Source organism: Pseudopipra pipra, chromosome 3, assembly GCF_036250125.1.
Source record: "Pseudopipra pipra isolate bDixPip1 chromosome 3, bDixPip1.hap1, whole genome shotgun sequence".
NCBI lineage: Eukaryota > Metazoa > Chordata > Aves > Passeriformes > Pipridae > Pseudopipra > Pseudopipra pipra.
Genome location: NC_087551.1, coordinates 2,171,629 through 2,186,046, shown reverse-complemented (window position 1 = coordinate 2,186,046; position 14,418 = coordinate 2,171,629). Strand labels below are relative to the sequence as shown.

The 14,418-nt window shown below is 42.6% G+C and overlaps 1 long non-coding RNA gene across 4 annotated transcripts in view; it reads left to right on the top strand.

The window, feature by feature from the left end:
- The window catches only part of LOC135412333 (uncharacterized), a 153,718-nt gene that overhangs the window by 80,793 nt on the left and 58,507 nt on the right, over positions 1–14,418 (top strand). The gene's annotated exons all lie outside the window — the stretch shown is intronic.

Below are 14,418 nucleotides of genomic sequence, written 5' to 3'. Positions count from 1 at the left end.
ACTTTAATATTGTTAGACGGTAGGGGAGTCCTTTTCAACCTTTTTTCATTCCTCACTTGAACTTTTAAAAAGTTTTATTTTAACTTTTTTTTTCAACTATTTTAACTACTTATGTCAGCTGAGGGATGCTGTGATTCACAGCCATTATTGTAAGGAGGCTGTTATGTATTTTTAGTGCTGCTGGGACCATAGGAATTTTTGAGTGACTTTGACTGCAGACAACAATGTGGAGAATAATCCTGGCTGTGAAAAGTGCTGTCGGGGCTGCAGAAAAGTACAGAATAATTTTGACCAAGGGTGATCATGGCTGCCCTGAGAAGAAATACAAGGGTGCCCGGGTGTGGAATTGTGGGTTGCTGAGACTGGGAGGAAAAAAAATTGCTGGAAGGAGAAGTTGAAGTTTTGTAGAGAATTGAGAGTGTGTTCAGTTAGCTGGGAACTACGGGCACAGAAAAAACATTGGGATGGGACTCTAGAGGAGCCTTCGATGGTGCTGGGAGTGAAGAACTTGAGCTGTTGGAACAGTAGGGGAAAAGTGGAAATGGTGCCATTTGTTGAGAGCTGTGAAGTCCCAGCAATGTTAGGAAGGAAACACTGAGTGCATTTGTTGAGAGCTGTGAGGTGTAGTTTGTCTCTTCTGTCCTGGAATGTTACATTATTTAGGAATGCAATTTTTCAAGTCTGAAAACCCACCAAGGCTTGATATGGGACTGGAAAGCCATTTGCTGTTGGGTGGGAGAGGGAGAGTTTCTTTAAGTCGGCGCGAACAAGCAGCAACTTACTGTGCACGTGGAAGTGGGTGTTGGTTGAAACCTGGAGGTTCATACAATTTAACTAACTGGGTGCTCTTCAGATGTAGCCTGTTCACTACCTGTGACCCTCAGCTGGGTAAGTTCTACTGGTGTTCATCATTCACCTGGGATTTGGGAGCACTGTGCTCCACTGGAAGGATTTGTAGCTCCGTGTCTCTGGAGGTCTCCTCGCTGTCACTCTCATCCAGACCTGGAGCATCCCTTGCTTTGAGGTGTGTTCACTGTCTTGAAGACCCTGTGGGCACCCCGTTGGCTCTGGTAATCCTTGGAGCACTAGGAGGCACATCCAGTAGCTGCTCTACTCACATGTTGCTCTTTTGCCATATTTATCCATCATTTATCAGATTGAATTCTTGGCACAAGATTGGGATCTGTGAGTCTATTGAGTCTATACCTCAGATAATGGGTAACAAAATGGTGAGATCACAGATTATTGTGTTTATAGCATTGAATCTCCCTGAGATTAAATCATCACCTTTTAATTTTCCAAGCCTTGTCTCCTGTGATCGGTGACTCTTTGTTCAGATGTGCTCATTTTACCACTGGAGCTGCTGATCTGAACGTGGCTTTGTGTGGAATTGCACAAGTGATGAAATGAGGGAAAAAATGGTGTGGTACATGACAGGGTTGGGTAAATGTTGATGCCTTGGCTTCGCTGGGAAGGTTTCACCGAGGGATTTTTCATTCCTGTGGAATAACTGGCACCGAATGGATCTGGTTGATACTGTTTGGCATAGGTTGCTAGTGCAGTACTTGGATTCTTCTCCAGGCATCTCCTCCTTATTTTAGAATATTTGTTATATTTGTTCAACTTACAACATTGTTCTCGCTCTCTCTAGTTTATCAACCCCCTCATGGAATCAGCTTCAGTGTTTTCTTTGCTGATTACACAGACTTTTCATCACCTTGAAGCCCTTCTTTAGCTAAACCAAAGTAAGCTCTGTGCCCTGTCTGGTAAAACTCCTGAGGAGCTCAGCTGGATTTCTAGTCTTGCAGCCTGGCTAAAAATCCAATTCTTCTTGAATTTTCCATGGCTTTGGAGCAATGTTTTGTCTTGGCTACGCATAAAATTCCTCTCGTAATTTCAGTCTTATATATGGCGTGTTGTTAATTACCATATCAGATATAGTGTTTTTCTTGATCATGAGTAACCTCCTCAGTTTTATTTTCCTGTTAATAAAGTTGGGGTTTTTTTAGTATAATCTGCCTTAGCACTGTGTGATCTGATGATTTTTAAAGGAATTTTGTAGTAGACTTCAGTGTGATTGCTGTTGTGTTTCTATTTATCTTCCAGCTTTGGTGAATCAGATGGTTATTTTTCTTTTTACAGTGTTGTTAATAGAAAATTTAGTGCTATTCATTCTAAACTTTAAATACCTTCCTTGTTAGAATTTTGGGGTTTTTTTCCTCTGGGTTTCTTGCTCCATCTTTTCCAGTCTATCACATTCCCTTTGTTTTGCTGTGGTCCCTGTTAATTGGGAGTGCAGTGCACTGTTAACTTGTGGATCAGCACATCCTGCCTTTAATTCAGTTTAATACTCCTGCTCTTAACATAACAACGTTATTATTGATGGTGATCCTGCTGGAAAACCTGAGCAGCTTCTCTACCTGAGAGCTTGTTACTGGTCTAAATTAATTAGAAAGTTATCCAAAGCAAGAGCATTGCATGAGCTCGAGGTAAAACATCTTAACTTTGCTGAAACAAAGGTGTAAAATTTCAGTCCTTCAAGTCCTCAATTATTAATTAAAATTAACAAGGTTATCTTCCCTGTTTCTGAAATTTGTTATACTTTTTATCCCTTTGCCAATATCTGTAGGAGCAGGTTCTGAGGCATCTAAAGCTATTTGAAACAGGAATGCCTTGGCTTTCCTTTCATTTGTGATCCCGAAATGTGCTTCTGTTAAATGAAGGTGGTGATACTGTGCTGGTTTGTAAAACAGCACTGATAATCAATTTTATGATTCTCAGTTTATATTAAAATCCTGCAACAGTTAGTTGTTTTCTTGAAAATATTTGTGGAAGTAGTGATATAAAAATGAGCTCTGTGCACAGTGCATTTTTTCAAACTATCAGGCATAGTCTATCTAGTCACTGAATTTTTTCCATTTTCCTCATGGTCTTGTAGCAATTTGTGATATTACTAATATATAGTTGTACTTAAAAACTAGTATACTAGTTATACTTAATTATATAGAATTATATTCTGCTCTCAGTCACATAAAAAGGCTTTTCAGTGAGTGAGAATATGTGAAGGGTCTCACTTATTGTTCCTTCTGCTCTATTGTGTGGTTAATGCACAAATGGGATTATAAGGAATGGGGATGTGGTGTTTGCTTCTCGTGGATTTGCCTTACTTTAAGCTGAATTTGTATTTTGCATCTCTTGCTCTCGTAGTCTTTTTCAAGAAAATTGGAATTCGGCAGCAGTTGCATGGTTGTAGCTGAAAATTATTTATTTTACTGTTTCTCAAATTCTTGGCTTCCTTTTGTTTTGCAACTTCTGTGGTTGCACAGACAACATGTTCCCACTTGGATGTGCTTCCAGCCACTTAAACACAGCCCAGCTCCATCTCAAACCGTGGTGCCTAAAATTTAGCTGGAAAATCCATACTGAGATGGAATGACCTGATTTTAAATGTGTTGTCCTTCGAGATTCCCAAGAATTGGCAGGTGATTCGTGCTTTTTAAGGACACCACACATGTAAAATGTGTGGTTAAAGCTGTACTTTAGGCACCTTGATTTGAAAACATTAACCTTTGTCTCTCTCTAAGCCCAGACTAGGTTTGACTTTGCACTCTCCTTTCCCTAAAGCTTAGAACCAGAGCAGAACAGCCCAAGCAGAGCCAGGATGGAGTGTGACATCTGGGAGATGGAATTAATGGGATAGTTCTTTTTCTCTGTTTAGCTGTGGAAATTCATCCCAGCCTTATGTCCACCCTACCTCATGTCTTCATTCTGTCATTATGGAATTTGCATCTCTGGAAGGGGAAATCGAAAATTTTTGGTTTGGCTGCCGGGAAATATATGGAGTTAAAGAACAAGATTTCTCTTGGTGACAGGTTCATCCTGAGCCTGAGTAACACACCTAAAAAGTTGTGAAGTAGCAGAGTTTGGATCATTGCTAAAATAAAGGCAATCACGACAGTAACCACTTTTTTTTTGCACAATGAGCCAAATTTGGGGTTGCAGCAGGGACACAATAATGAGGTATTTTCTATCCATCCATTTTCACTCACCTGACTGGATTCCACCTTAGGGCATCCTTTATTTTGTTCTCTTGCCAGAGGGCACAGAAGGGCCGTTTCTTCCTTAGAGTGAGAAACATTCATGAACAGGGGGGATCTAATAATGAAAAAACTCTTTGGTGCTGTTTTGGTTTCTTCCTATTCTTTGTTTGGCTACTTCTGCTTCAGGAAGATATATTTCTCTTATGCACACCTGTATGTGCTTGTTAACAAGTAATTTATACTCAAACAAAACATTTTCTACTGCCTGGTCATTTTTTATTTTTTTTTTTATTAATTGATTATGCCCTGTGGAGTAATTCCATCCAAGAGAGAAACCAGAGTGGTCATATACACCTGACAAATGGCTCAAAGAATTAGATTCATGTTGCACAAAGAGTGGAAAAGGTTTGCTTTGTAAAAAGTGCAGGGAAAGCAGGTATTTCCAGAAGTAAGTACCTGCTTTTTGCTTGTGAGCTTTCCTGTACTTGCCAGATATTTATCTCTGAGGATCTCGAACATCTGGATGGGTTCTGTGATTGTGGAATGTTGGTGTCTCCCACCAGGAAAGCCCCTGGTTCACATATCAATGCAGTGCAGTGAGACTGTCCATAAAACCCCTTCCTCTGTCACAGGCCTTAAAATAAGTGGCTTTAATCCCTGAACTGTGCATGGGAGAGCAGGAATAGGTGCTGTTGTTTATGGTCTGTGAACAGACACGGGGTGAGATTGGGACCAGCAACACTTTTCCCCCCTGGATAATAAAGTTCTGCACATGAAGGGAAATCGGAGCATTAATATAGAACCTTTTCTTTAAGCTTCAGGGCTGCATTATGCATCCACATCTTGGGCCCAATAAAATGAATGGATCCTTTTAGTTTTCCTACTGTTAGGGGTTTAAAACAGGCAAAGTCTTCTGTTTTTTCCGCTGCAATTTAATCTAATTTTAATATTCCCCAGATAATAGTGAAATAACCAGTTCTGTCCGATTCTGCCTTAGATAAAAGCATCAGCATGTTTGGAACATAAACCTTATTTTACCTTTTGTTGAGCTGCCCAATTTAGTAAGAGCAATTCAGTGCTACATCTTAAATGTAGTATGACTTAGAACACTGGAAGCTGCCTGGAATGTGAAAAAAGGGAATAATTTATATTTAATTGGTCTAAACCTACCTTTCCTAGGTCAATAAGAAGAGGAAAATCAGCAGCATTAATCAAGATAAAATTATCAGCTGATTAATCAGTGTTCTAATTACTGCATAGTTCTTTCCCTTTTCAGTTTTAATTACTAAACTTCATTGTCTTTTCCATATGGCCATCATGCATTCACCGTACACTTTTTCTCCTGGTGAGATCATTAATATAAAAAATGTACATTCAAGACATTACTGAAGATATAAGAAATTGCTACTGCCTACTAAGAAATTACCATGGAAGCTGCAAATCAGCCATAGGTTACACAGAAAAAGTCTAATAAATCTACTAACACTTAAGAAAATAGATACAGTAGAAATGCAATTATGATTATCAAATCAACCTTTGTCCTAAAGTGAGTTTTACCAGTCTTATTTCATCAAATCTGTCTCTTGGTTGGGTCAGAAACCAATCACAATCTGATTTAAATTGGCAAAATACAGGGGAGACCCCTTAAATTCACAGGGTTATCACAGACCACACAAATACGCTCTTAACACATTATCTTTAGCAGAATATTCCTTCTTGCTAAGGCCCAGACCCTCAAAGGTGTTTAGGGACTTCACTGTCAATATAGTTCAGTAGATAGCAGATATCTGAATATCTTCCAAGGATTTAAGCCCAAATAAATAAATAAATCTGTCATGTGTTATATTGGCAGAAATATCTGGACTTATTTATTCTCTGTGCAAGTCACAAGGAGAATGAGGAGCCGGGCAGTGACCGTGAACGTTGTCTTGGAGCAAGGAAGGGGTTAGAGAAGACAGAGCTGGGTTAGCATCTCATAACCATGTCAGGCTGTAATCTCTCTCGGAGATGCCTCCCTAGATAAGTAAGGAACTTAAAAGACAATGAACAGAATGTCTTCCTGGAGTTTCTGGAGGGTACACTGGTTAGTAGGTCAGCACCAACCGGAGTGAGGTGAGGAACTCGGTGTTCCCTGGGGAGAGCCGGTGAGAGCAGCCAGTTCTGTACGCTTGGGAAACACACAACAGGCTCTTGCACCATTTTAATCCTCTGATTAATGCCTTCAAGCAATTCCACTGCCTCTGCTTTCTCTACCTGTTATCACTCAGTGAGGGAGGGCATGAAAAGTGGCCTGTGTGCAGCGAGTCTCGTGCCTGAGCTGGTGTCGGATTTTGGAGCTTTGTGTGGCTGGGCTGTGTGGTGCCGGAGCAGTAGAAGCTTCCTGAACATCCCCTGCCTCTGCCTTGAGCTCCCAACAGCAACATCTCAAAGGTTTCTAGGAAACATGGGGACTTGTGTTTTATGGCATCCCAATTCCCTAAGTATTTGTTGTCTTCTTGCTCAGAGTGTGTTCAGTGAGCACATGTACTGTGTCCATACAGAGTCTCTCAGGGGTGGTTTAGCCCACAGGTAACTCAGGAGACTGGACAACTTGAATTGCCTCTGAGAAATAAAATGTTAATTGAGTAGCATATTGTGAGAGGGGTTGTGGGCAAGGGAAGAACCAGTCCCATGATCCAAAGGCTGTTCCAGCCCCACAACTTTTGCTTTTGCCCACCTGGCAGGTTCTGTCTGGTCTGCAAGGTCTCTGCCTTGGGAGCATTGTATCCTTCAAAATGCTTTCCATCCATGATGTAAATGGTGGAAATTTAGTATTTTCCTCATCCATGATGTAAATAGTAGGTTTCCACCATCCAGCTCCCAACAGTCTCCTCATTTTAAAAACATTTCTGTGTCCTTGCCTGTGTCATTTAAAAACCAGGTTTTCCTGAGAAGTAGTAGTCACACCAGTTATTTAGTTAACTGATTAGTAATTGAAGGCCTAGTTTGGAAATTGTACAAGTTTCCTATGAATATTCATAAAAAATAATTAGCTTGGCTTCTGATTTAGAACCCAACAACAGTTCACTATTTTTTTTTTGATAGATGAGTTAATTACATGCCGAGGTCTAGTTGCTGGGGTTTCTTTCCTATATGGTGATTGACTAACTGCTGCTGGTGACAATAATCCCAGGCTGGGGAGGCTTTTTTTTTTATGTGTGTTTTGCTTTGGGCTGAGGGTTTTTTGTTTGTGTGTGTGTCTTTCACAATGTTGCTCTGCAGCTGGAGGTGGCACATCGCCACCACCCTGCCAACGACGGCGGTGCCCTCATGCAAAGTCCCCTCGCTGGTGGACCCGCTCTGGCTTGTTTTCTTCCCCAAAGCCCTGGGAAATGAGGGGTTTGGGAGAGGGTTGTGATTGTGAGAGACAGATCCCCGCAGGACTTTAATTAAAATTCACAATGTAGTAAAATCTTTGCTGCCCCAAAGCAACACTTACAAGGGGACCAAGGAGGCTGCCTGTCCCTCCAGAGCTGGGATGGGGCAGCTGGCCCTGCTTTGCCTGCGGTAGGGAAGAGGAAAGACATTGGAATGGGCTGCCCAGGGAGTGGTGGAGTCACCATCCCGGGAGGTGTTTAAGGAAAACCTGGACGTGGCACTCAGTGGTGACAAGGTGTTGTTGGGTCACAGGTTGGACTCGACGATCTCAGAGGTCTTTTCCGACCTGATTTGATCCTGTGATTCTCTGAAGCCGTGCCAGTTCCCGCCTTTGGGACTCGCACACCCGCCGGCCCAAGGCCAAGGCCAGCGAGAGCCCCCGTCCCAGCGGGTCCCCGATGGATGCCAGGGCAGGGAACGCGGGGAGGGCAGAGCCGCCGAACCCGCAGCGCCGCCGCATCCCGGCCGCGGAGCAACGCTGCCATCTAGTGCCACCCTCGCCCTCCCCATCCCTTTCCATCCATCCCTCTCCTCCTTTCTTTCTCTCCTCATTTTTTTTTCTCCTTTTTTTTTTTTTTTTCTCTAAAAGGTTTTTATCCCGTCAAGGCAAAAACCGGCTCTTGGAAAACAACCAACTCGGTTGGAACTCGGAGATAATAATCAGTTTCTCTGGGCTTGTGAAATTGGCTCATTAAGCGTGCTTTTTAACAGAAAATATTGGAAGCGATTAAGTCTGCTTTACTGAGTGGGCATGAAATGGCCAACCTTCGGCCACCCACAGCTCCTGGGGGCCTGGCGCCGTTTGATGCATGCGGCGTAATGTCTTTACTTGAAGTGCTGTTTATTCATCACCTGCTTATTTATCTCTTTGCATTTGGCAGCCACATCGATCAATGTTAAACTGTCACGCAAGGTTATTTTTCTTTTACATAACAGTGCGGGCCGAAGGTAGTGGCATATTAAAAGTAATAACTTTCCTAACTCGGAGCTCTGAGATGACAGCGCCGTTCGTAGCCGAGCGCGTCACGGCCGGGAATTCGGGGGGGAGATTAAAAAAGGGGGAAAGATGTTAAAGAAGTTAAAAAAACAGGTGATGTCAGTTGAGAATTAATGTTCTCCCAAGGTCAGAGGCTGGAAGGCGGCATTCCTGGTGCTGCTGTAGCTGTGTGTGTTGGGAATGTGCCTAGTGAAGGCTCTCCACCACCCAGCAAAGCCACCTCCGACCCATTGGAGGTAACTTTAGGCCTTAACACCCCTCATAAACCCATGGGGAGACCATTCCACACGTGCTGATCAACACCCAACCTGATTTATCCCGTGGCGCTTAGGAATGGGTCGATCCATCCCAATGTTTGGATCCAGAGGCTCATGTCCGCATCCTCCTCACAAGCGGCACTGCCGTGGTTGTTCAAATTCACCTGGAAGTCAGGCCATGGACACAGAAAACTCCAGTTGAATAAACAGGGAGGGGTACAGCCATCAACAACGTGCCCAGCCCTCTGAAAAACAGCAAAAAAAGTCAATGTGGGAGTAAGTCTTTTCGTTCTGCTTTCCCTCACCCTCACACCCCCCTTTTCTTTTTTTGGTTCTAGTATTCTGTTGCTTTTAAACACTGCCCAGCTTTGATAGACTTCCTGTCTTGGCACAGGGCCAGGCAAAGCTTTCTCTGTACAAACAGGTTTTCTTTTTATTTTCAGTCCAGCCTAAAAATGCCTACAGATAGAAGAATGTCAGATCTTTTTAGTGTTGAATTTCAAAGCGGTCCTTAGAATTCTTTCCTCCCCTTGATCTCCTCTTTGGATTGCAGCTTGGACTCGCTCCCTGTTTCTAAATATACACCGTGGACAGTGGCTTTCTAATAAAATGCTTTGATAGGCTTGTGTACATGGCACTGAAGCACTGGGCCGTGGTGGACGTTGTGTTTGTGCTGCCATGAGGCACCACCTCCCTCCCTCCCACCGCTGCTCCTGGTGCTGCCAAGGCACCCTGGCTGCAAAGCGTCAGTGGAGACGTGGAAACGCCGCAGGAAGCGAGGCCACGGGATGCACTTGCACTTCATGCAGATGGCATCTTGCTTTCTGGATTTCTCGTTGAACCTGGTCTATCTTTGGATCTGTTAATTCATGTATTCATTCCTGCTCTTGGCCAGGCGCTTCTGCTTTATCTCCTGAAGTGCAAACCTGGAAGGAAGAGAGGGAGGGGGGAGCTTGTCCATTAAAAAAAGCAGCACCTCCACGTGTCTGTGCTCCTGGATCAATATTTGCATCAAAGTGGTTTAAATGTATGTGGTTCGAGGGCTGTCCATTCTTTCAACCTGACCTGCAGCATTGATTAGGGCTGGTAGAAGGAAGGGAAAAGAGCAAATCCAGTAAGATAAAATTAAAAAAAGCCAGGAATGTCACTGTGACTCCTGAGAAAGAAGCACTTAAAGTGCTCCCATCGTTTGTATGACCTCAGCAATCCCCTGAGTTAGACACTGCCCCTCTTCACCACCCACATGTGGCAGTTGGGGTTCATTTGATGGTGTTTCTGAGCATAACAAAGAATATTTCAGATTTTATCTGAACTGAGGTGAAACTGCCCACTTTGGGATTTATGAATTATCTCTGGTCTGGATAAAACATTCACACTGATTTTGTTTAATTGCTCCTTTGCTTTCTGCTTGTAAATCCTAATTCATGGAAGGCGCAGAGAAAGAGTTTGTGATGGGGATAAAAATTAACTTTTACGTGTTTTCTTCCTCCATTAAGACTGCAAGGCCTTCCCTGCCCTCCCCTGGACATTACACGTGCAGGGAGTTCGAGGCAATTTATACCCCGAGGAGATTCTTATCTCTTATTCTTAAAGCACAATTAAAGCAAAGCTGTGGGACTGACCCTTGAATTTTCCTCAAGGAAACGTTTTGCTCCTTCTGTTGTTTTTCCTGAAGTATCTTTCCAATTCATTTTGAAGTGATAGAGATTGAAATCAATAAGGGAGAGGTCACTTGGTGAAGTCTTGGCTTTATTTAAACAGACTTTGCCAGGTCCTGGATTCCACTTGAAGACTTGCCTTTCTGTGCCTGCTGGGATTGGATGGTGTCTTGTGGCAAGATCAAGGTTTACCTTTTTGTTTTTTTCCTTTTTTCCTTATTTTTTTAATGTATAGACTGGTTTGTTTACATTTCTGTTGCAGTGGCTAAATTTGGAAAGACAAGTTACAGTCTTGGATCTACGTTTCTTTCTCTTTGGTCTCAAATAGACTTTTGGTATTGAATTCTCTGGGTGTAGGATCAGCCTTTAAACTTTGACCTGCATGTGTGATTGCTTAGGCAACAGCTAATTTCCAAGCAGAAAAGATTTAAGATCAGCTTTTTTTTGAAATGACTGCAATTTTTGATAAAGAGAAACAGAAAAACACAATGACAGGACGTGGTATAATACATAAAACTGAGAGGGGAAAAAAATGACAACTAAGAAATTTATCATGTAAACAAAGAAGTCCAGCCTATTGAATGGAATAAAAGTGAATAAATAGAATGATCTCTCCTCCATGCTCGGCAAGGACTCTGCTGGCAAAGCACTTAGCACCTACTCAGATTAAGCTGCATGAATACAACAGTATTAAGTTCACCTCACAAAAGAGGACTTCCAGTATTAAGAGTGATCAAAGGATTTTAGCAAGGCAGGCTTGCCCACAACCATAAAGGTCCCCTAATAAAGTAGAACTGAGCAATTAATTTACTTGACAGAATGTCTGTGAGCAGTTTGTGATTTCCTCGTGTTTACTTGTTATCCAGCGTGACTTGGCCTTTTTGCCAATCGATCCCTTAGGATTCTGTACCTGATATTTGAAATTTGGGCTGGGTTGGTTACAGCCAATTGGTCATTTCAGAGGGAGAAGCACAAGATTAGCATGTCTAAGATATTTGTCCAAATGTTAACCCACTGTTGGCCCCATAAAGCTCTCCTGCAGCAGTTGGCATTTACTGTCCGTTCCACTTGTCTCACTCCACGTGGCTGCCAGACATAATTTAGGGCAGGAGCTGCCAGTAGCCCTGTCCTAAAACTAATATACAGCCACCCATAAAGCAGCTCTTTCCTGACCTGGCATTGGTACCTCCTATGTTGGCTGTCTTACAGGATTTTATTATCCCTAAGGATAATGGCTCCTGCAAAATGCTTTGGGATTTCATGGCTGTCATGGCAAACATGGGCTTGTAGCATGTGCTTTATGTATAAGGCAGATGGGCCCTCGTGGTTTGAGGGTTAGGGAGCAGCAATGACAGTCCAGGGCACTTCTTCCTCCAGACACCTGGCTGGTGTCACTCTGAGTCTTTAGGGGCTGGTGACTGTCGTGATGCCAGGAAGGCTTCAGGTGTATCTTGAAGTTTAAAATATATTTTCTGGTTGTATTATATTATCAGCAGCCCAGAGAGATGCAGGGATGGGGCCCACTGGAGATACCAAGGCATTAATATTTACAGAAAATACCGGTTCGGAGGTATTTTCATCTGAAGGCAGACGTGGTCGCTCTGCAGCATTTTTAATTCATGTTATTTGGCCATGCACAGCGGGTGTGAGCACTTCTGTGCAAGAATGCACAGCAAGGAGGCTGCAGGCATAATAACCTCCATCATTTCATGCACTCTAGTTCACCAAAGTTCTTTTCTGAGGCAAAAGTATCAGCTTTCCTTAAAGCAGTGCTTTACTCTCAGGAACTCAGCTTTTAAAGGAAGTCTTGCTAATATCCCCCCATGTCCCTCCTATTTTCTCTCCCTTCTCCTCCCCGAATTCTTCCCTCTCTGACAGTCACATGGCAAGTGTAACATTTAGTTCTGCCCACCAGGCAAGAAGTTGGGGATTTGCTGCTGCAGTTTGTCCCGTGGAGTAAGTTTTAGGGTAAATGTTTCTGTGCTCAAACAGAGGTTCTGGAGAGCAAAGAGAACACGTAAGGGTAGAACCATTGCAATGAATTCACGTTGATTTTTCAAGAGGCGGTGTTTTCAGTCACCTACCTTAGAACACCTCCTGTAATCAGGTCACTTATGTAACAGGGCTGTGGGTTTCTAATGTTAGACAGGCAGTTTGGTAACCCTGGCTCTGCTCCATTCCCATGCAAAGGTGAGGTTGCCTCGTGCGTGACATTCTCCAGCGCCGTGTTCTAACGAGTCCCTGGCTCTTGAGTAATGGCTCTGTCCCACTTACAGTGCTAATTCAGCTCCCAGAGCTGTCATTTACATTTCCTTAAAGGACGTCTAATTTTTAATTAAACAATTAAAGGGAGGAACATTTTTATCTTCCCAAGAAATCTGGCCCCTGCCTTTGGTCTAAGCGAGTGGGAAACTCCGTGCTCAGCAGTGATGATGTTTGAGAAATATAATAACAATAGGGAATTGAATTATAAAGTTTCATTACAAAGAATACCCACTAAAAGTATCAGTTTAGAGGGTCTCTATTTCTGAGTCAACATGTTATCTGGACCTGTGGACTTTGTATTTGGCCACTACTGATTGCATGGACAAACAAATTAAAATTAGCTGACATCATTTGGCGACATAAACGAGAAGGGAAAAACCATCAACAGTTAAGGACACGTTGCAGAAAAGTCCTGATCTCTCTCCTTGTCGCTCAGTTTGCCTTTATGTACTTTGGGTGCATCTAAATAACTGAGAGACTGGAATATTTTCTCCCTGTTGGTAAGGGTTCAGCTCTACAGACAGTTCCTGAGCACCCCCAATTAAAACTGAAGCTCTTTGTGGAGCCCTAAACAGGCTGGTTTTACTCATGGCACTCCTTCCTCAGCCCTGGAGATGTGGTTAATGCCCAGCCTAAGGCCTTAAAAAGGGCACAATGGCCCGGGACTTCACAATTTAAATTTTCTATGACTTTTGAGACTTTAATTTGGCAGCAGGATGAGGAACTCCATGTAGCTCTTTGCTTTTGGGCAAACTGTTACCCGTAGGTAAGGTGCAGCACTTCTGTTCTTGCACAGGAGCTGAAAGGGAACCTTAAATGCTGGCTTTGCACTTCAGTGGGTATTTGCTAATGCAGAGCAACACTGGGCAAAAGCAGTCAAGCACAGAAATAATTCAGGGTTTTTTACTCCTATTTAAACAATTCTTAATTGGAGCTGAGAACAGGCAACATATGAAAAGATGTGTCTGATGATTCTGAACCCCTTCAAGTGCTCCTTTCACCTCTGCTTCCACTAAACCCATACTTGTATTGAATATTCTTTGTCACGGAGCAGTAGAAGGCAATTTCCTTTCTCTTTTTGTATTTGTTAAACATAATTCTTGTTGACTGTGTTTCAGTTGTGTGCTTGCATTGAAAGTGGGACGAGAGTCCTTAAGAAGCTAAAAATAGCCCATATAATGATCTCAATAGGAGGGAGATTTTCAAATTGAGGAGAAAAAAGTGGAGGGAATTAAGATGTCAAATGCTGTAAGGCCATGTTAATATTCACTCTCTGTGCTCTGGAAAAACAAGTATCCTAAATTCTCTGAAAAAAACCTGAAAATGTACCTCAGCAAGGCCTCACTCCGCTGTTCTAACCTCCTTACAGTTGTGTTGTATTCAGCCCTTTTAGAACATACTAAATTGACTTTAAATCAATTTAGGGAGGAATATAGAGAAATAATATTTAAAATGGGAATTTTCAAAAGAACGTGTAAGAATTTGGGAACCCTGATTCTTTTGGGAATAGATGCATATCATCATCTTCACATGCCTAAATTACATGCCCTTAGGCTATGAATGTCAAATGCACCTTTATCTTCCAGCACTGTGGTACATAAATAAAGATGTTTCTGTAGCAATTTTAATTTCAGGAGAAGGACAAATACAGCCTGAATATGATCAAAGTGCTGCAGATATCAGAGTAATGCCTGTTATCTGAGAGGGGGGTTAGGATGGAAATTAGCTGGTTGGTCCCCAGCTTTGCAGTGAAAAACACCCCCCCCCGTGTAACAAGTCCCCAT